Here is a 17,913-nt window from a genome sequence, read left to right on the forward strand (position 1 = left end):
TCTATGAACGATGTCATTTCTTAAACTGACGAAGCGAGAATGAACAAGATGTCATTTCTTAAACTGACGAAGCGAGAATGAACAAGATTTCAGACGTCGTCGTCCTTGAGCAACTTCACTGCTTAAGTTTCATTTTCCTGCTAAAAACGACGTCGTCGTTCCAGACCCTCCGCGATTACTTGACGTCGTCGTCGTCCCTTTCGTCGTGATTGCTTAAGCTCTCTATTGACAGGTGGTGTACAACGCCATTGTAATGTAAAGGACATCTAAATTAACTTGTTGGCGGGAAAAAAAAAGATATCATTGTGCTATTATTCTGCTGTTAGCTGACTCTGATTAATGGACAATTTTTTTTAATAACTGCGCATTAACGATCGGAGCCCCCATTTTTAGGCCTCACGGAAAGGTACCCCACCCATGGAAACCGTAACCCCATGAAATTCTCAGACATGCGCAGATTACATTACCTTGTAGCACTGCGTGAGAAAAGGAACGCGGGCTCGTGCCGTGAGTTGTTTACGTCAAAGTTACAGATTTTTGTTAATTAATCTCCGGCCGACTCGCCGACGATGAGACCTAATAGCACGTAAAAGAGCACACGGCAGCCAGTTTTCTTGCAAAAGTCAGCCACCAGTCAAAAAGAAGCCGAGAAAATATGTGAATTATTCCGAAGAAATAGAAAAAAGCAGCATTGTAGTGCAAGTGTGCAGCTTTTAAAGTGAAGAAAAACTCGATCGACTCGAGAGAGAGTGTAAGGGTTTGAGGTCCGAAAACGCCAATCTAAAAAGAACAGTCAAAACCCTAAGAGGCAGTCTAGCCAAGTGTTTTTAAGGAGGGAATGGAAATGCAAACACTTGCAAATGTCTACGAATACTACTGCAGATTGTCTGAGCCACCAATTACGGTGACTGATTTTCATTCCCATTCTGAATTTTCGCCGGTTGCAACTTGCGCGATCGTAGTTGACACCACTTTTAAATGGTTTTAATCATAAACCGATAACACTCCCACCAAACAGAAGCCGAAAAAAAACCTCTTGAATGTTAAGATAAAGTAGTCGATATGGCCGCATGGTCAGTATAAAATGTACAGGCAACTTAATTTTTCGGTCAGCAAATCATAACGACACGTATCTTTAATTGTCATACAGTATCGAGAGTTTATTAACATACCTCATTGATAGGATTTCTAGTCGGATATTTTTACTTTGCATTCTTTGTTTCCATACTCTATCATGTGAAATCCGTGAGTTACATTTGACTAATTTCAATCGTTATCTCTTCATAATTTCAGTATTTGTAAAAGGAAGGAACATCCAATTGAAAAAGGACGTGTTGAGGCTCACTTACGTCTACTGAAAAAAAGAAAAACAAGTCAGCAACAAGTTAAGAGGGACAAGATCTGCTTCCTCAAAACTGAAAAAGAAATTGCAGGGGAACAATGAGTTTGTCAAAAAGGGATATTCTCTTGTGGAGACATTTGCACATGGTAACAATGGATACAACCAAAGAACTTTGATGTTTATGGCTTGTGTCAGATACATGCAACATGCATCTTTGTTATCTTATCAAAAGACACCTGTAGCATTACATCTGATTTTCAATATTTTGTTTGATTTTAGCCCCCCCACAAACTTTGTTGTCTCCCCAAGTACACTTTCTGACTGGAATGTTCTCTTAGGTGAAGCAGACAAACTAATTTTACACAAGTGCTTCTCAAACTCCAAGTATGATTTTCATCTCTGGAGCGATGACTCCCACAAAGGAGGAGAAGAGAGGCACATAGTGGGTGTTCACACCTGGTGCCCTAGAGAGAGCAAGCCCCGAGCTTATGTCCTAGCAAACAGCCTTACAGCAAGCGGGTCTGGAAAACACCAGTCTGATGTGGATTATCATGTTGTGAAAAATGAATATGACATCACCAATGTTTCAGGGTTGGTTGGGGACAATGCCTCTACCCAAATGGGAAAAGTAAATGGTCTCTTAACAAACAACACCAAAATTTTTGGAAAAGAAATGTTCTTTGTAGGATGCTACCCACATGTACTAAACATCATGCTGAGAAGAATGTGCCAGGCTGGGTTTGGAGCAAAGGGTGACATGAGTAAACCCCATGTTTTACAATTACTATATAAAATATCTTGGCTCCATCATGAGCATCCAAGCCAATACAAAGTTATGTATGTTTCTCTAGGTATTCTTAGTAAAGAGCCACCCCTTCCTCAGACATTCATTGACACAAGGTGGACATATTATCATGAGACTCTCCAGTGGTATCTTAAGTATGGAAAAGCTTATCTACAGCTTGCTGAGCGTCTCCTTCAAAGATTGCCAAAATCAGATAGCCACCACACTATTTGGCAAGATGTCATTAAGATGAGCTCAAGTCCTATCATTCAAGTTGAAATCAAGTTTTTGTTTGAATTCCTTGACAAGCTCATCATTCTATCTCTGAACGCATCCCAAGCTAGTGATGCAGAACTTGGTTTTTCCAGTGGTTACCTTGCACGGTTATGGCCAGCAACTATTTTGAAGCACCATGAAACTTTAAGAGAAATGTTGAAGTCTCCATCAGAACATTTTCCTGCAACATCACAACAGGTAAAGATGTCACTGAAAGACCCAGCAGCCATTGATCATTTTCACAAACAAGTGCAGAGGCCAATGTTACAAGAAGCACTTAAAGTAATCAAAGATCATGGAGCAGAGTGGTTAACTTTTCCTAAGTTGTTTGGAATGGGAGCTGATCAGAGATACCAAAGTCATTTCTGGCATTCGGTTTTAAAGCTTCTTGGAGTTCCAGTCAGATCTGAAAAACAAAAAGAAAAGTCAGAGAACATTCCCTTTCATGTTCATGGACAGAACATTCTCACATTGGTCTCTAAGGACAGAGTTGGATTAATTAAATGGGCCACTCTTTGGAAATTAAAGGAACCTCAATTGCTATGTGAGATCAAAGAAATGGCCTTATCACAACAGAGCTCACTCATAAGTAAAGAAGCCACTCCAAACCTGTTTGAGTTCTACGCCAAGCACATTTTCAGTCTTCCAGTTAACAGTGTTCTTGCAGAAAGACAGTTCAACCTTTCACAACTGTATCTTAATGATAACATGTCAGAGTTATCAAAACAGGCTTCAATCACATTTGTTGAGAACATTCTGCACAGTGGAAAAACCAACACCAGGACCACAGAGGCTGCACGTGAAGTTCATGAAGAAAGAATGAAAGAATATGCCCAAATGCTCACCACAGACCTTTTGCAAGAGGCAAGAAAGAACTTAAACAAGATTGGAGAAAACAGCACACATGGGCCACTTACAGCAAAGGATGTTTACCCTAAAGCTTGGATAGAAAAGAAAGTAAACAATGACTTACCGGATATGATTCAGTCACTAAAAGCTGATGGTCACAAACTTAAACTTCACTGGAAAGCTTCTGCCAAGGGAACATCTGCACTGGAGGGACAAAGGTCATTCAGCCCAACAGTAACTGAGGGAGTTACCAGTACACCTGATGGACAAGTTCCAAGACTCATGCAGCTAGCAGCGCTAAAGGTGTGGAACTATGGGGGGGAGCTACCAATTTATGATCTACCAAGAGAATGCCAGTTGTGTTTACAAAACATTCCAAATGTCCTCCAACCTCCAACTACTTGTCTTTCCAGGTCCCACATGACTGTACATATTACACCATTCCCTACACATGAAGAATAAAGTAGTCATAGGGGTGGCTCAATAATTTTTAAACATTTTAGATTTGTACATAAGAACTAATTTCACTGACCCACACTGCATGAAGTAAATGTATCTCAACATGAATGCATTTTTACTCACAGAGACACATCTAAAAATTAATAAATGTTTCAATGCAACATGTTAGAACTGACCTGATAAAAGCATGTTGTATATGCCACTTAAGTTAAGTGAACAGAGGTCAATATCAGTTTTAGTGTATGTAGCATGTTAGCTTTGCAATATTGTAACTGGTTTTGCAGGGTATAAGTAAAGTGCATGGAGCCAAAGCTGAGACATACATGTATTTAGTCATGTTGTATTGGATCTTGAATTAAATGAATTGAACATTACATTCAAAATGAACAGTAGGTAAATGAAGCTGTAATATATCTGATTTTAAATTGTTATGCATAACTGTAGCTTAGTAGAATATTAAACAAACATTGAAATGCTGTCACTTCACTACAGCAGTTTAAGACCATAATAAATGTAATATTTAATTACATGTAGATTATATCATTATAATGTTGCACATGTATAGTTAAACATATCATTAGCAGTAGGTAACTTTTAATGTGATAAGTACATGACTTGTGCATAGGTGTTCTTGTACATTAAGTGAATCATTTTGTACAGGAAGGGCAAAGCTAAGTAATGCAGCCAATGTTCTGTTACATACAGTTAGTGTACAATGCATAACAGTAATAAATTAGATTTAAACACTGGAAATGTTAAAAATGTGCCAAATTCTTTATCCTGTCTTTCCTTATTCCGTGTAAAAGATAAGTAGTACAAATCTGACCCGTAATGAATCCTCTCTCCCCTTTAAACGTTTTTCTTCCCCTATTAAATATCTACAACGATGCAATTTTTTTTCACATACAAGCAACTTGTCATAGCCTCTAAATCTGGAGCAACACAAATATGAATATGCAGTGTGGTCGAAAAAGATCAGTGTATTGGTCGATCCTGCACATTCAAAGCGCCCAAAAGAAATAAGCATTGATTTAACAATCGATATCAGTCAAACATCATCAATAGTACCAACGAGTACCCGAGAAGTGAGAGATAATTAAACTGCTCTTGGTTCCTGTTGACGAATAAACCGGAGTTCACTCTCGATCTCGGGTGGACGATATTGAATGTAAGCTAATCGACCCATTACCACGAACACCCCCAAGATAGGGTTAAGATAACCTAGTTTATAATCTTACCTCGAGCATCGTGCGCTTGCTTTACTCAGTCGATATATTTCATTCCTCCAATACACCTCGAGAACGCGTTAAAAAGATGAAAATACCTTTAATACGAACAATAGTGGACTCCAAACCTCAATTTGCCTTGAAACTACGATGCCAATTCTTGAACTTGTCCGTTTCGAAATTCCTAATAATAAACACCACGCGCAATGAATGACAAAACAGTACGAAAAAATAGCATTTCTACCACTAAGTCGATGAAAAGAAAAAAATAAAACGGTAGAATCCTTAACTCCGTTGCAGTCTTCGCGGTCTAAGTATTAAACTACCAGAGACTTTGTGTTTTGATAAGATATTCGACGGTAAAGTTTTAAAAGCGTAGAGGGGAGAAGTAAACACAACAAGGGCGTCATCTGCGCATGTCTGAAAATTCCTTGACTCACGTGCGTACGCTGTTCCGTGAGGCCTAATTTTTAATCGATAGTAACCCTAACTAGTTTCGCTTTGTAAACGCAGCCAGTTTAGAATAAAATAAAAAATTAAAAATTATCCGTAATCTTGAGCCACCAAGATATTACGTGCTAAGAAATCCTAACTAAATTGTCGAGCGAATAAAGGGATGTCGGGCTACTATTTTTCTGGTTAAGCCGACTGCGATTAATCGACAACTGTTTTTTATATGCGCACACTGCACTGACTATCAAAACCCCCTTTTTAAATGATTATTTAGTGCCTCTAACCAGTTTTGCTTTCAGTAATAACTTTGTGTCGATTCACGCCAGGTGCAGTTGCCTGTTCGAAGCCCTAATATGAATTTAGTATGAAGAAAAAAAGTTTTCAAATTTCAGAACGAAATGAATTTATTTCAAAAATCTAATCGCCATAACTTATTTACTGTCTTGAATGAATGGTTGCTTTCAATTACACACTACCTACTCTGACCTGCCCCCAATTCTTGTCTAAAACCAACCCGCAATAAAATTACCGTATCCGTCATGAAGTCTCTACAAATTTAACGACTTCAAAAAACAGTCGCTAGTTCGTGTCTTGTTCATTTCACAGGCGGTATTTTGACGTTTTATGCAGTAACTTTCAAAGACCAGAAAGCTGAAATGATTGGGCAGGAAATTAATTATTCTGAAACCATGGCGCGCGGCTGAGTGAAAAATATTCATATAATTTTAACTGGCAAGCTTACACGTAGATTTTTTTTTTCCACAGCATCTCAGCGGACCAGAATATCAAACTCTTTAATTGTAACTGGTAAATCACGCGCTTTTAACTAGTCCAGCCCTTTGGAATACTAGCAATACGGATCACAATCTTGTATTAAATTCTGTAACCTTTCGTGGTAAAGCGGAACGAAGAAAACTGGCTTTTGAAATATGAATAAGTTATTCATGGGCTTTTTCGGAGATTTAGGGTCTCGCTCGAGCCATTTGTTTGCATTCAGCGTCACCTACTTTGTGTCCATATTTTATCCCTCCCTACCCACCCTCGTTAACGAGCCTGTAAAGCTGAGGGGGTAGAGGAAATGTCCCTACCCCTCACAGGAAGGAAACTAATAGGGATCGTGAATAGTCTTCTCATTACGTCCTAAGGGTCATAATGGTTACCAAAACCACAAAATGCTTTTAATGGAAACTTTTCCCCACACCCTGAGTCATGATACGTGTCTGATAAAATGCTGAACGTGCAGTTTGGTAGATTATTAACAACCTAAGGTGACAGGTGTCCCTTCCTAGTAGATAAAATGTGCTACAGAAAAAAAAAACTTGGGTAAAAAAGTTTAAAAAATCATCTTGATAGAAATATCACACTTTTAATGTTCCTTATCTTCGTTGAAAATCTCTAATTTATACGCCCATCAACAAACGAATATAATTTCGACTACAATCACGCTGGTGCTAAGTGCGATTCCCTTTGAGAAAGAACTTGAAATCAGGCTGAAACCCTCCACGTAAATGGCACGTCATCTGATGGAGGAAAAAAGGGGAAATGAGTATACCAAAATAAAGAACAGTAACAATTATAGACAGTTCAGTCATTACTGTGCTAACAGTTAGTTATCCGTTATTAGTTATCCGTTATTAGTTATCCGTTATTAGTTATCCGTTATTAGTTATCCGTTATTAGTTATCCGTTATTAGTTATCCTTTATTAGTTATCCGTTATTAGTTATCCGTTATTAGTTATTTCTTTGTTACATCGTATATCGGTTCTCATTTATGAGGTCTCGACTATCATTATAATACCATTCCCCAAGGGAAGATTTCTAGTATGGCAGCCGAAAAGTCAATATTCACTATATAGCTTGACTCTATGATTGAACCTAAACAGTGAGAAAAACGATCAACAAACATTTATTCAGCACTTTCACCACGATAAACAAAAGTATCTGTTACTGGTCAAATACAGCTCGAGCCACGCCTCGTTTGATAACTTTTTACCATTTAATTCATTTTAAGACGTAGTTTGTAGTTCTCTCTTCAGGAACGAACATGTCATTTCTTTGTTACATCGTAAAGAGAATACAGGATTAGATCAAGATAACATCCTCTTCTTAGCTGACAAGTTTCTGTGATTATATAAACTGTTTGCTGATTAATGTATCCGTAGAGGATCTGGGGGAGGGGGTATGTGGGGGTCTGGAAATGAGAAATGTGGGTCCAGAGAGTTTAAGGCTTTGACTAAAATCAACATATTACTTCGTTAGTAAAATTTAATTTTGAGTAAATTGCTTTCCTCCTTGTTGTGATGAAGCACACTGCTATGTCACTGTTAGCTATCATTCACCCGGTTGATAAAATGAACTGAAAAGAAGTCCATACTCAGGCTTGTCCGTATTATCACTTCGTTGGTAAAACTACAGATTAAGTGAAAACGCTCTTTACCCTATTTCAGCCCTAAACACAGTTACTTTCCACTGGTACAACAAAGCCAGTCATAGCAGCTACTTTCCACTGGTACAACAAAGCCAGTCATAGCAGCTATTTCTAAATGAACAATCGCATCCGGAAGTCGCCGCTTTGCATTGGGGACAGCTGCTGACTGTAAAGTAAACACAGAAAACACTATGTGGAACAAATAGTTGAAATGGAGTTGAAACACTTCGCAAAGTGTTTATTTCTGTAATTGACTGACGAAGACTGACCAAACCACCGCCTGGCAACGTAATAACTGACTGACGACTGAATGACTGACTAACTGATTGACTGAAAGTCTGAATGACTGACCGACTGAATGACTGGCCGACTTACGGATGGACTGTCTGACTGACCGACTGACCTGATTGACTGACTTCTTGCCGAACTTCCCGGCTGTCTGACCGACTGACCGACCAACTGTCTGACTAAATAACTTACTATCTGACTGTCTGACTGACCAACTGACGGACTGTTTGACTGACTGAATGGTCGACTGACTGAATTTTAATCGACTGGCTGACTGATGACATTAAAATCGATTGACTGACTGACTCATTGATCAGCTGACTGACTGACAGACTGACTGACTAATTGACTGACCGACTGACTGACTGATTTGATGACAGAATCATCTACCGACCGACTGACTGACTGAAGGACTGACTGACTAATTGACAGACTGACCGTTTCATTGACTGGCCTAGTGACTGACTGGTTAATTGAATTTCTAATGGACTGAGAGACTGATGAACTGACTGACCGACTGACTGACTGTGACTGACTGACTGACTGACTGACCGACTGACTGACTGACTGACTGACCGACTGACTGACCAACTGACTGACCGACTGACTGACTGACTGACCGACTGACTGACTGACTGACCGATTGACTGACTGACTGACCGATTGACTGACTGACTGAGTGACTGACCGACTGACTGACTGACTGACTGATTGATTGACTTACTAATCGATTTCTTAATGAGGTGATTGATGATTGATTGATTGAGCCGTAAAATTCACAACAGCCACTCAGATCAAGCAGCAGAATAAAATTTTAAAACCATTCGAACAAATTTTCTGAGGCGGGAAAAGAAAGAGAACTATTCATGGTTGGTTCTAGTTTAGTTTTGCATCTAACTGGTAAATTTTTAATAAGGTTGCGCGAATTTTTTAGACAAATCACCAAGTTTATGAAAGTTATTGAAAACTAATGAAAACCTTAAGAATTCTTTCCAACTTACTGTTATCACGCTTCCAATTAGATTCGTTCAGTTGAATTTCATTTAACTCTGTACAAAATCACACAAAGGTGGGAGAGTAATGAATTAAGCATAATGATACATGTAATAGTGATAATGATAACAGTGACGATAATAATGACGATAATGATGACAATAGAAACAATTTTAAATCTCACTTCAGTGTTGTGCTTAGTCTTTGCTTGTTCCAGTTGGAAATCAAATATTGCTTGTTAAGAAGACAGTTACCTAGCTTTCACGCGTGCGAGCATAATATTAACGGAAAATGGCAACAGGTGAACCTCTAAGCGTCCACCTTCAGCCTTGTTACACCAAATTCAAAATATTTGTGTTAAAAAGTTAACGAGAATTTTTTCTTGCTAAATTCCTGGAGCGTTGAATGAATAATAATATGAAAACGGAAAAAATTCAGAGTTCATTCTTCTCCTTCGACGCCTTGCTTAAACTTACTTTGGAGGTTGTCCTAATTCACCTCCTGAAGGGCAAGGGTGGAGGATTTTGGGGAAGATCACAAGGGGAGTGTACAAGGTGGAGGGATATAGAAAAATTAACTGCCAGTCATCTGCCCAAGAGGGGATCACAAGAATAATACATATACATAGCCTTAAAGGGGAATCGGGTAAGCAACTAAAATCCTCCGACCCCTCTTAGGCGTTTAATGATGACCATCCATACGTATATCTCTTGGAACACAACTTCCCTTGAAAGGAGTTTTTCCCGCTACTCCGAGTTTTGCTCTACTTAAAATACTCAATTGACGAGAATAGACTCAATTCACATCAACGCACTGATTTACTTGAGATATCCCTTTCCGTTTGCTTCAGAAAGCTTCTTATTTCATCTTGAAAAACGAGAAGTCAAAAGTGGCATAGAAGGGTGATGATTTCCATCTCAAAAAATTTATGCAGGTCTGGTAACTGCGCAATATATGAAGAGATGAAGAGTGTAATACACGATTAGGAATTTTTTTGTGTGCCTAATCCTGTACAGAAAAAAAGGCGCACAGGTCCCTGCGATCTGGGGGCGCGCGCACGCGTGCGAAACGTCTCAACTAACAACAACAATAAAAAATGTAAGAGTCAAACTCTTTGATAATTGTTAGCATTATTTCCAAAACATTAAAAATCTCCTTCAAAATTTAAGCTAAGAGAACGGATTTTAGTAGTAATTCCTCCCCTACCCCCAACCAATTTTACCGCGCGCCAAAAAATTCTTAGCATATGTTAAGCAAAATATCGGTCCGAATAAAAACAGAGATGAGTGAAAATGCAAGATTAATTTGCTCTTTTCTGGGATTTTAAGATTATCCGAGAATATTTCTTAAAAACCCTCAGACCATGCCTAAATATTTAGGACTGCTTCACTTTTTTCAGACTATAAGTCTAACGACCACAAGGCGCCAACTCGGCCGACAATGCACGCTGGGTGACGAATTGATCTGAGATCTACCTATTTTCTACCTTGAAATCAGATATTCATACCTTCAGTTGCATGCAGAAATGGCACTCTGGCGGCCGAAGAAACGCTAACAAGAAGAACCAAGGCAAAGAAGAAGCCGTTCATCTTTTGTATAGAATAACTGTACCACTACAAGATCAAACGCGGGGTATTTTCTTACCAAAGTCGAGGTGAAGACTGAGCAGGCCTTTTTTGTTGGACTTTTAGAAATTTTTTGACAAAACGTTTGCATGAAAAGTAAAGTATTTGATTATGGTCGTGCTTATGTTCTAGTTTTGCAGATAACAACTAATCAACAATCATTTATTCTGTGCACAGCCAGCCATTTTTATTGATAAGTGCGTTTATTATCGATTTATAGTTGTGTTAGCAGTGTAAGAACAATACGCATCTTTAAAGGTATAGAAGTTGAATCAATTGGGCTTTTGTTCTGGTTTAGTAGACTGTAACCAATCCACTATTTTCTGTTATTTGTACAGTTCAGCGTGCAAAGTCCGCTATTTTTATTATCGATCAATTTGTCCAACCAGTTTTGTTGCTCATGTGTTCTTCTGCGTCTGTTTAATCCAGCTTTATAAGCCTTTTTGAAGATATGATACATTTTATTCACCTAGCTTTAGGTAGACTTAGCCCATTTAGAAAAAGGAAAAATTCTTCTGTAATTTTGATTCACCCAGATATTTCGCGCCCTACAACATGCTTGAGTGATCATTTACAAAGCCTTTGTAATGTAAAGGACATCTTAAATAGACAAGAAAGTTAATTGAAATTATTGGACAGGTGCTTTTGTTCTGGTTTAGCAGACTACAACTAATACACAACTACAGGAGCCACCACCCTGCCTCGATTTTTTAACATTATTAGATCTGTCTTTGTCTTGCTCCGGCTGTGTCCATGAATTATTTAGATCCTACCGTGTGACTGCAACTGCTCAGCCATGAAAGGTCTGTTACGAGCATTAAGATAGTATCGTTCCCAACACCTTTCATGTTACAGTTACAAGGAAGGACCTGGGTACAAGATCAACACTACCCAAACATACTCACGTACGATAGCTGCAGAACTGAAATGTCCTACCACTAAATCCCACTTGGTGGACCGAGTCCCCACTTTGGGATTTGAACTCTTTCTGATATAAATCTCTCTTTTGTTCCAATAATTTGGAATAGTTGGCAATCACGTGAGTGAAAGCGATCTATTATCTGATAATTGCTTAATGTTTTAAAAATAGAGGCATTGTAATGGACATCACGGGATGAACACGCCTCGCTGATTTGGATAACGTTAGGTTAATCTTCGCGTTTCTGCCGAAGATTGCGGAACTTGACAACTTTTCTTCTGTTTACTGAGAATTTGGAAGCTCGATTCGTCAGGGTCCTAAACTTCTAAAGCGGTAAGTTCCATTAATTTTTATAAGGTCTCAAAAAAAAAACCAAAGAACGCTAGGACGATTTTGGAAAAATACTTTCCATTGTTTAAAAGTGGTCCTTTATGTTTGTCTGTTCAAACTTCGAATATTAAAACTGACAAATTAATCCTTTCAAAAAATCTTATATCTCGTTCTTTGTCAATTTAAAGGGCAAAAGCTGATTTTTTCTCAAAAATAGACTGGAGTAAAGTAGAATTCGAGTTGTTTCGCTTTTAATCAAATATGCTAACTCTTCTCTCGTTGCAACTGACTGCGTTGCAAATATATAGAAGATTCCATTTTTCGATTCAGTCGAAAAACTATGTATTGCTTCCTCAACACGGTAGAACCCCACTATCGTTAACTCGAACAGGATCCGACTTCCCTTGGATTTGAAGTCGGTCAACGCAACAAATGTTACTTTTCCTTGGCTCAAATTTACCCTGATAACGTCGTTCGAAGTGTCAGATCATAGCTGATTGACACGTCCCATCCTGTAATCGCGATTTTTTTGAAAGTGGTAACGTGTATGTGAACGGGACACACCTTGATGAACTATCTAGTTTGAACGATCCTATTCAACAAACTTAATGTACGAAAATTGAGCACGATCGAATCGTATGTTCGAATTCATGATTCTTCATAAATTATCAAAAGGATGATTGAAATTTCAACACGAGTAAAGATAACTCGGACCTTCTCTAGCTTGAACCGTTTTTTCGTTTCTTTTGGGAGCTCGAATTACCACAGCTCTACTGCAGATTGGTAACTGGAACAGTAGGTAGACATATGTGTATGAAATCACGCGGTTATTTAATTTATTCATCATGACTATTGTAAGTTACATGCTATGCTGATTCGAGCAAAGAAATTGTAAACAAGATCTCACCAGTGCAAATTTATAACAAGAAATATCAAATTACCGCCTGATACATGATTATCAAATATGATAAATCGGATTAAAAAGTGATTCATGTAGTTTGAGGCCGACTATTATATCTGTTGGTTCTCAAAACATTGTTCACAGATTATCCATCGCTGATTATGGCCTTGATAGGGTCAGTGATGCAGAAATCGAAGAAAGGAACATTGAACCACTGTGTTATATGTGACGAGTGAAATTGCTCTTACAAACTTTTCTTCTCTTTAAGCGTTTTTAGAAAATTCAGTTGTCATCTTAGTAAATTATTCTATAACTTGACAATTTACAACATATGCTTTCTGATTTATATTTGCCTTTTTCAATTGTGGGTCTCACAGAGATTATAAGCTTAAAGTTGACCAAAGTTTTTTATCCAATATTGAAATACCAGGATATTCATTTTGCTCTCAGTTACCCAGTCTTTCAAATGCTGGAGGAGTTGGCTTATTTTAAGAAGGATCAATTATTCAAAACCAGACCTGATCTTACATTTTCAACTAATGATTTTGAGACACTTTGGGTAGAAATGCAAAATGGATCTCCATGTAACATGCTAATGTGGTGTGATTTACCGGCATCCACATGGTAACATGCAAGACTTTATGGTATTTCTTAACTCTACTATTGAAAAGATTAATAGGGAAAATAAATTCTGCATCATCTTAGGAGACTTCAATCTTGACCTGCTTAAACTAGATTCTCCCTCTGATACAGATAATTTCTTAAATACTTTGGCGTCCTTCAAATATCAATCACATATTTCACAACCAACTCGAATCATTGACCACTCCAAACTTTAATTGACAACATTTTCTTTAATTCTTGGAAACACCTCGCCTTAAGTGGGAATATTATTTATGATCTTACTAATCATTTACCTAGTTTCCTTATTATCCAAAAACTAACCTCTTTGCCTAATAAGGTTAAGACCTACAAAAGAGATTATTCTAATTTTGATAAATCTGCTATAATTCAAGATATCCATTCAGTTGATTGAGAAGGTGTGCTGCATGCCAGTGCTAATCCCGATCCTAATAATATATTTAATTCTTTCTACACCAGCATCTCTGATATAGTTGATGTTCATATCCCTCTTATACAACTCTCTATACGTGAATTGAGAATGAAATCTAAGCCATGGATAACCCCTGCTTTAGACGCTTTTAAGGGTCTCAATAAATATAAAAAACAAACTTTTTAAAAAATACATTTCAACTATTTATGTCTGCTTATTATCACACTAAATTCAAACTCTATACTGAGAAATAAAATTAATCACCTATGAAAAGTATCTAAAAAATATTATTATAATTACTATTTCTATACTAATATGACTGATTCTAAGAAAGTCTGGAAGGGGATAAGACAACTTATTAATCTTAAATCCAGATCTGGCTCTACTCCCACTAAATTACTTGTTGAAGATGTTGAAATTAATGCTTCAAAGTCTAATTGACATATGCTTTTAACAGCTTTTTTGCTAATATTGGACGTAGTCTGAAAAAGAAGATTCCTACTGTAAACAAATCGCCTCTTCAGTATCTTGCAGTTCCACCCAATGACAGTTTCTTTCTGTTTCCCACACCAACAGTTAAAATTGAAAGTGAAATTACTAGGCTAAATGTCTAAGTTTACAGGACCTTACAGCATACCAGTAGCCATTTTAAAAATTACCAAACAAGTTATATCTACACCTCTAGAAATTATATTTAATGTCTGCTTTTCCACTGGAATTGTCTCAGATCTATTTAAAATAGCTAAAGTTACCCCTGTTTTCAAAAAAGGTGAGCAAGCAAGTTTAAATAATTATCATCCCATTTCTACTCTCTCAATATTCAATAAACTGCTAGAAAAGCAAATGAACAAGAGATTATTAGATTTCTTGGACAAGAATAAATTAATTTATTGCGAGCAGTTTGGCTTCAGTGCAAATCACTCAACTGATCATGCTATTATATAAGTATCACTGACTTGTCATGCAATTGACTGCCAGGAATTTTCTTGTGGTATATTCTTGGATTTCAGTAAAGCTTTTGATACTGTAAATCATAATATCTTGATTGAAAAACTAGACTACTATATGGCATTCGTGAAGTAACCAAAGACTGGTTCATCTCTCATCTTGCCAACAGATATCAATATGTTTCCTTGGGGCAAACTAAGTCTGAACTGCAATATGTCTCTTGTGGTGTTCCTCAAGGTTCAGTTCTGCGCCCCTCATTATTTCTTATCGCTATCAATGATTTTAGTAACTGCTCTGAAATTCTAGATTTTCATGTATTTGCAGATGATGCCAATCTATTTTATAAACATAAAAATCTTAAGATCCTTGAATCAAAGTAAATAATGAACTAGTAAATATTCATGCTTAGTTAAGTGCTAAGAAACTTTCACTTAATATTGACAAGTCAAATTTTATCATCTTTCACCCTCCACAAACAAAGTTACCCTTTCATGTCAACCTCCGTCTTTAAATGGAATGAACTTAAACCAAGAGTCTTCAATAAAATATCTAGGTATTGTAATTGATTCTCATTTATCATGGAAAAGTCAACTAAGCTATATTGCTTTAAGATCAAGCGAAATATTGGGATTCTTTCTAAACTTCGTTATTATGTGAATTTAGACATTTTGATTAAACTATATTATGCTTTAATTAATACATCCCTCTTTAATCCATGGTTTAATCTCGTGGGGTAACACTAATATTCTTCGACTACCCAGCCTTTGTTTATCTTACAAAAGAGAGCAATGAGAGTGATAACTTTCTCTAATTTCCATGAGCATTAATTCTAGTCCAATATTTAAGTGCTTAAATATTGATAAACTGCCTGACCTTGTCTTCGTTAATACTGCAGCCTTTATGTATAAATTTTACAATAGACGCCTACCATTTGTGTTTGATACATTTTTCACTCAAGTAAACAAAAAACATAACTAAAAAACTAGAAGTGCCTCAAATTTATCCTACTGGCTATACTTAAAGTAAGAAAAAATTATGGAATATTTAATTTGAGGTTTAAGAGCCCCAAAGTATGGAGCTCGATAAGAAAAAATTTGAAAACCTTATCAATCTCAAACTTTAAGGAGTCAGTAAAATGCGATCTAGTTAAAGACTATTAGCTACTTAATATGTACTGATTAGCAATGAATTGTTTTCTGATTTACTGTAATCTAATCTCCTGTTAATTTCTGTAACCTTTTAAGTGCTTCTTTATTTTGTGGTTTATAATTATATAGCTGTTACTATTTGCCATAGACATTGTGCTCTTCTTATATATTAGTGTTTAGTATTCATAAATAACTCTAACTATTTTAGACTTCCTTCATATCTTATAAACTCCGTTTCTTTTTTCTTGTGTGTGTGTGTGCATTTGTGCTTCAATCTTCTTGCTGACCTGTATTTTAATTTTTATTTAATGCTGATGTTAACTAGCTGCCTGTCTCAGCTAGCCCCCGTCGTTATTCCAGGCTGCTAGTACTCCAATTTTATTTCTGATAATTTCTTTCAATTTTATAACTTTTTTGCTTAGAGTAAGTATGAATGTGAGTACAACCCTTGCGAAAAGATCTAGGAAATTCCTAGGAAATCCTAAGATTTTCCTAGGAATTTCCTAAGAATATTCCTAGGAAATTCCTAGGAATAAGGTGTGAAACTTCACAGTAAATTGGGACGAAGAATTCAAAGAATTCCTAAAAATTTCCTAGGAAATTCCTAGGAGTGAAAAAATTAAAATCCAAAAAAAATCCTAGGAAATTCCTAGGAATTTCTTAGGATACACATTTCACTTTTGTCTGACCAAGATTAGGTCCCTAAGGAAATTCCTAGGAAACTCCTAGGAATTTCTTAGGAAAATAGGAAAAATAGAATATAGACACTTTAACAACTGCCCCACAAAGTGGAGGTAGGGTGCCTGAGACATCCAGGAGCTTCCACTATTGGCAGCCAGCTCCTAGATGAAGACTGCTCCCATGGATGGCAAATCCAGGCGACCCAGCCATGAGCCCCCACACAGAAGGAGAAAAACAGGGAAAAATGCTAACGCTCAGAAAACCACTGACTAAAACACTAACAAAACTGAACAACGCCCCGTGGACCAAGAACAAAAGGAATATAGGTGCATGCCAGACCGCTGACTGCGCCGGGTAGTACTTGTGCTCCACGTTGTCAACTCCATTAAATTGCACTTAACTGCATAAAACATACAACACCATATGATAGGAATTGAATTGAATTTATTATATACAACTCAAATAAACATTATAATTAACAATACTTTTTGTTGTTACTATAGATTGTACATGTATATACAAAATTACTTGGAATGCAAAACAAACAGTAAAAGATCATTCAAAGGATTAATAAATTGACAACTTAGGATTCACACATATCAATTATCAGAAATCGTGCAAGGCTGATGCAATTTGAAAAGTTTGGATCAAAATATACATTTTTGGCAAAATCATTATTTTCCAGTGGAGCATGTTTTCATTCCGGCTGATAAAATGCGCGCACAAACATGTCAATGCTATTTTGGCATCTGAACTAATTAAGATTGTTATTCTTATGTGATATCATTTTAATTATTAATTAGTATAGTTTCAGAGCTGAGCAAAGAGTTTCCAGCAATCTGATTGCTCTAGCGGTTCCTTATTTAACAATTATTCGCGGAAGGCGAGGTGAATATCATCAAATAATCCCAGAGACGAAGTCGAGGGGATTATTCGACAATATTCACAGAACTTGAGGCGAATAATTGTTTTAGTATAATTTAAGAGCTGAACAACAGAGAAATTTCAAAAGTCATAACATTGTAGTAACATTTACATTTTATTTTAACATTTTATATAAACCGCGTGGGGCGGTTTATATAGCATCATATAAGGAACTGCTCGACAAATCAGATGGCTGGAACTCTTTGCTCAGCTCTGAAATCATACTAAGACGCTATATAAACCGCTCTGTGCGGTTTATATAAAATGTTAAAATAAAATGTTAA

The 17,913-nt window shown here is 36.9% G+C and overlaps 1 pseudogene; it reads left to right on the plus strand.

Moving 5' to 3' along the window:
• The first annotated feature begins 449 nt into the window (after positions 1-449).
• On the plus strand, positions 450-4,331 carry LOC148730205 (uncharacterized; annotated as a pseudogene).
• The last annotated feature ends 13,582 nt before the right edge of the window (positions 4,332-17,913 follow it).

The sequence above is a fragment of the Stylophora pistillata genome, chromosome 5, assembly GCF_964205215.1.
Source record: "Stylophora pistillata chromosome 5, jaStyPist1.2, whole genome shotgun sequence".
Lineage (NCBI taxonomy): Eukaryota > Metazoa > Cnidaria > Anthozoa > Scleractinia > Pocilloporidae > Stylophora > Stylophora pistillata.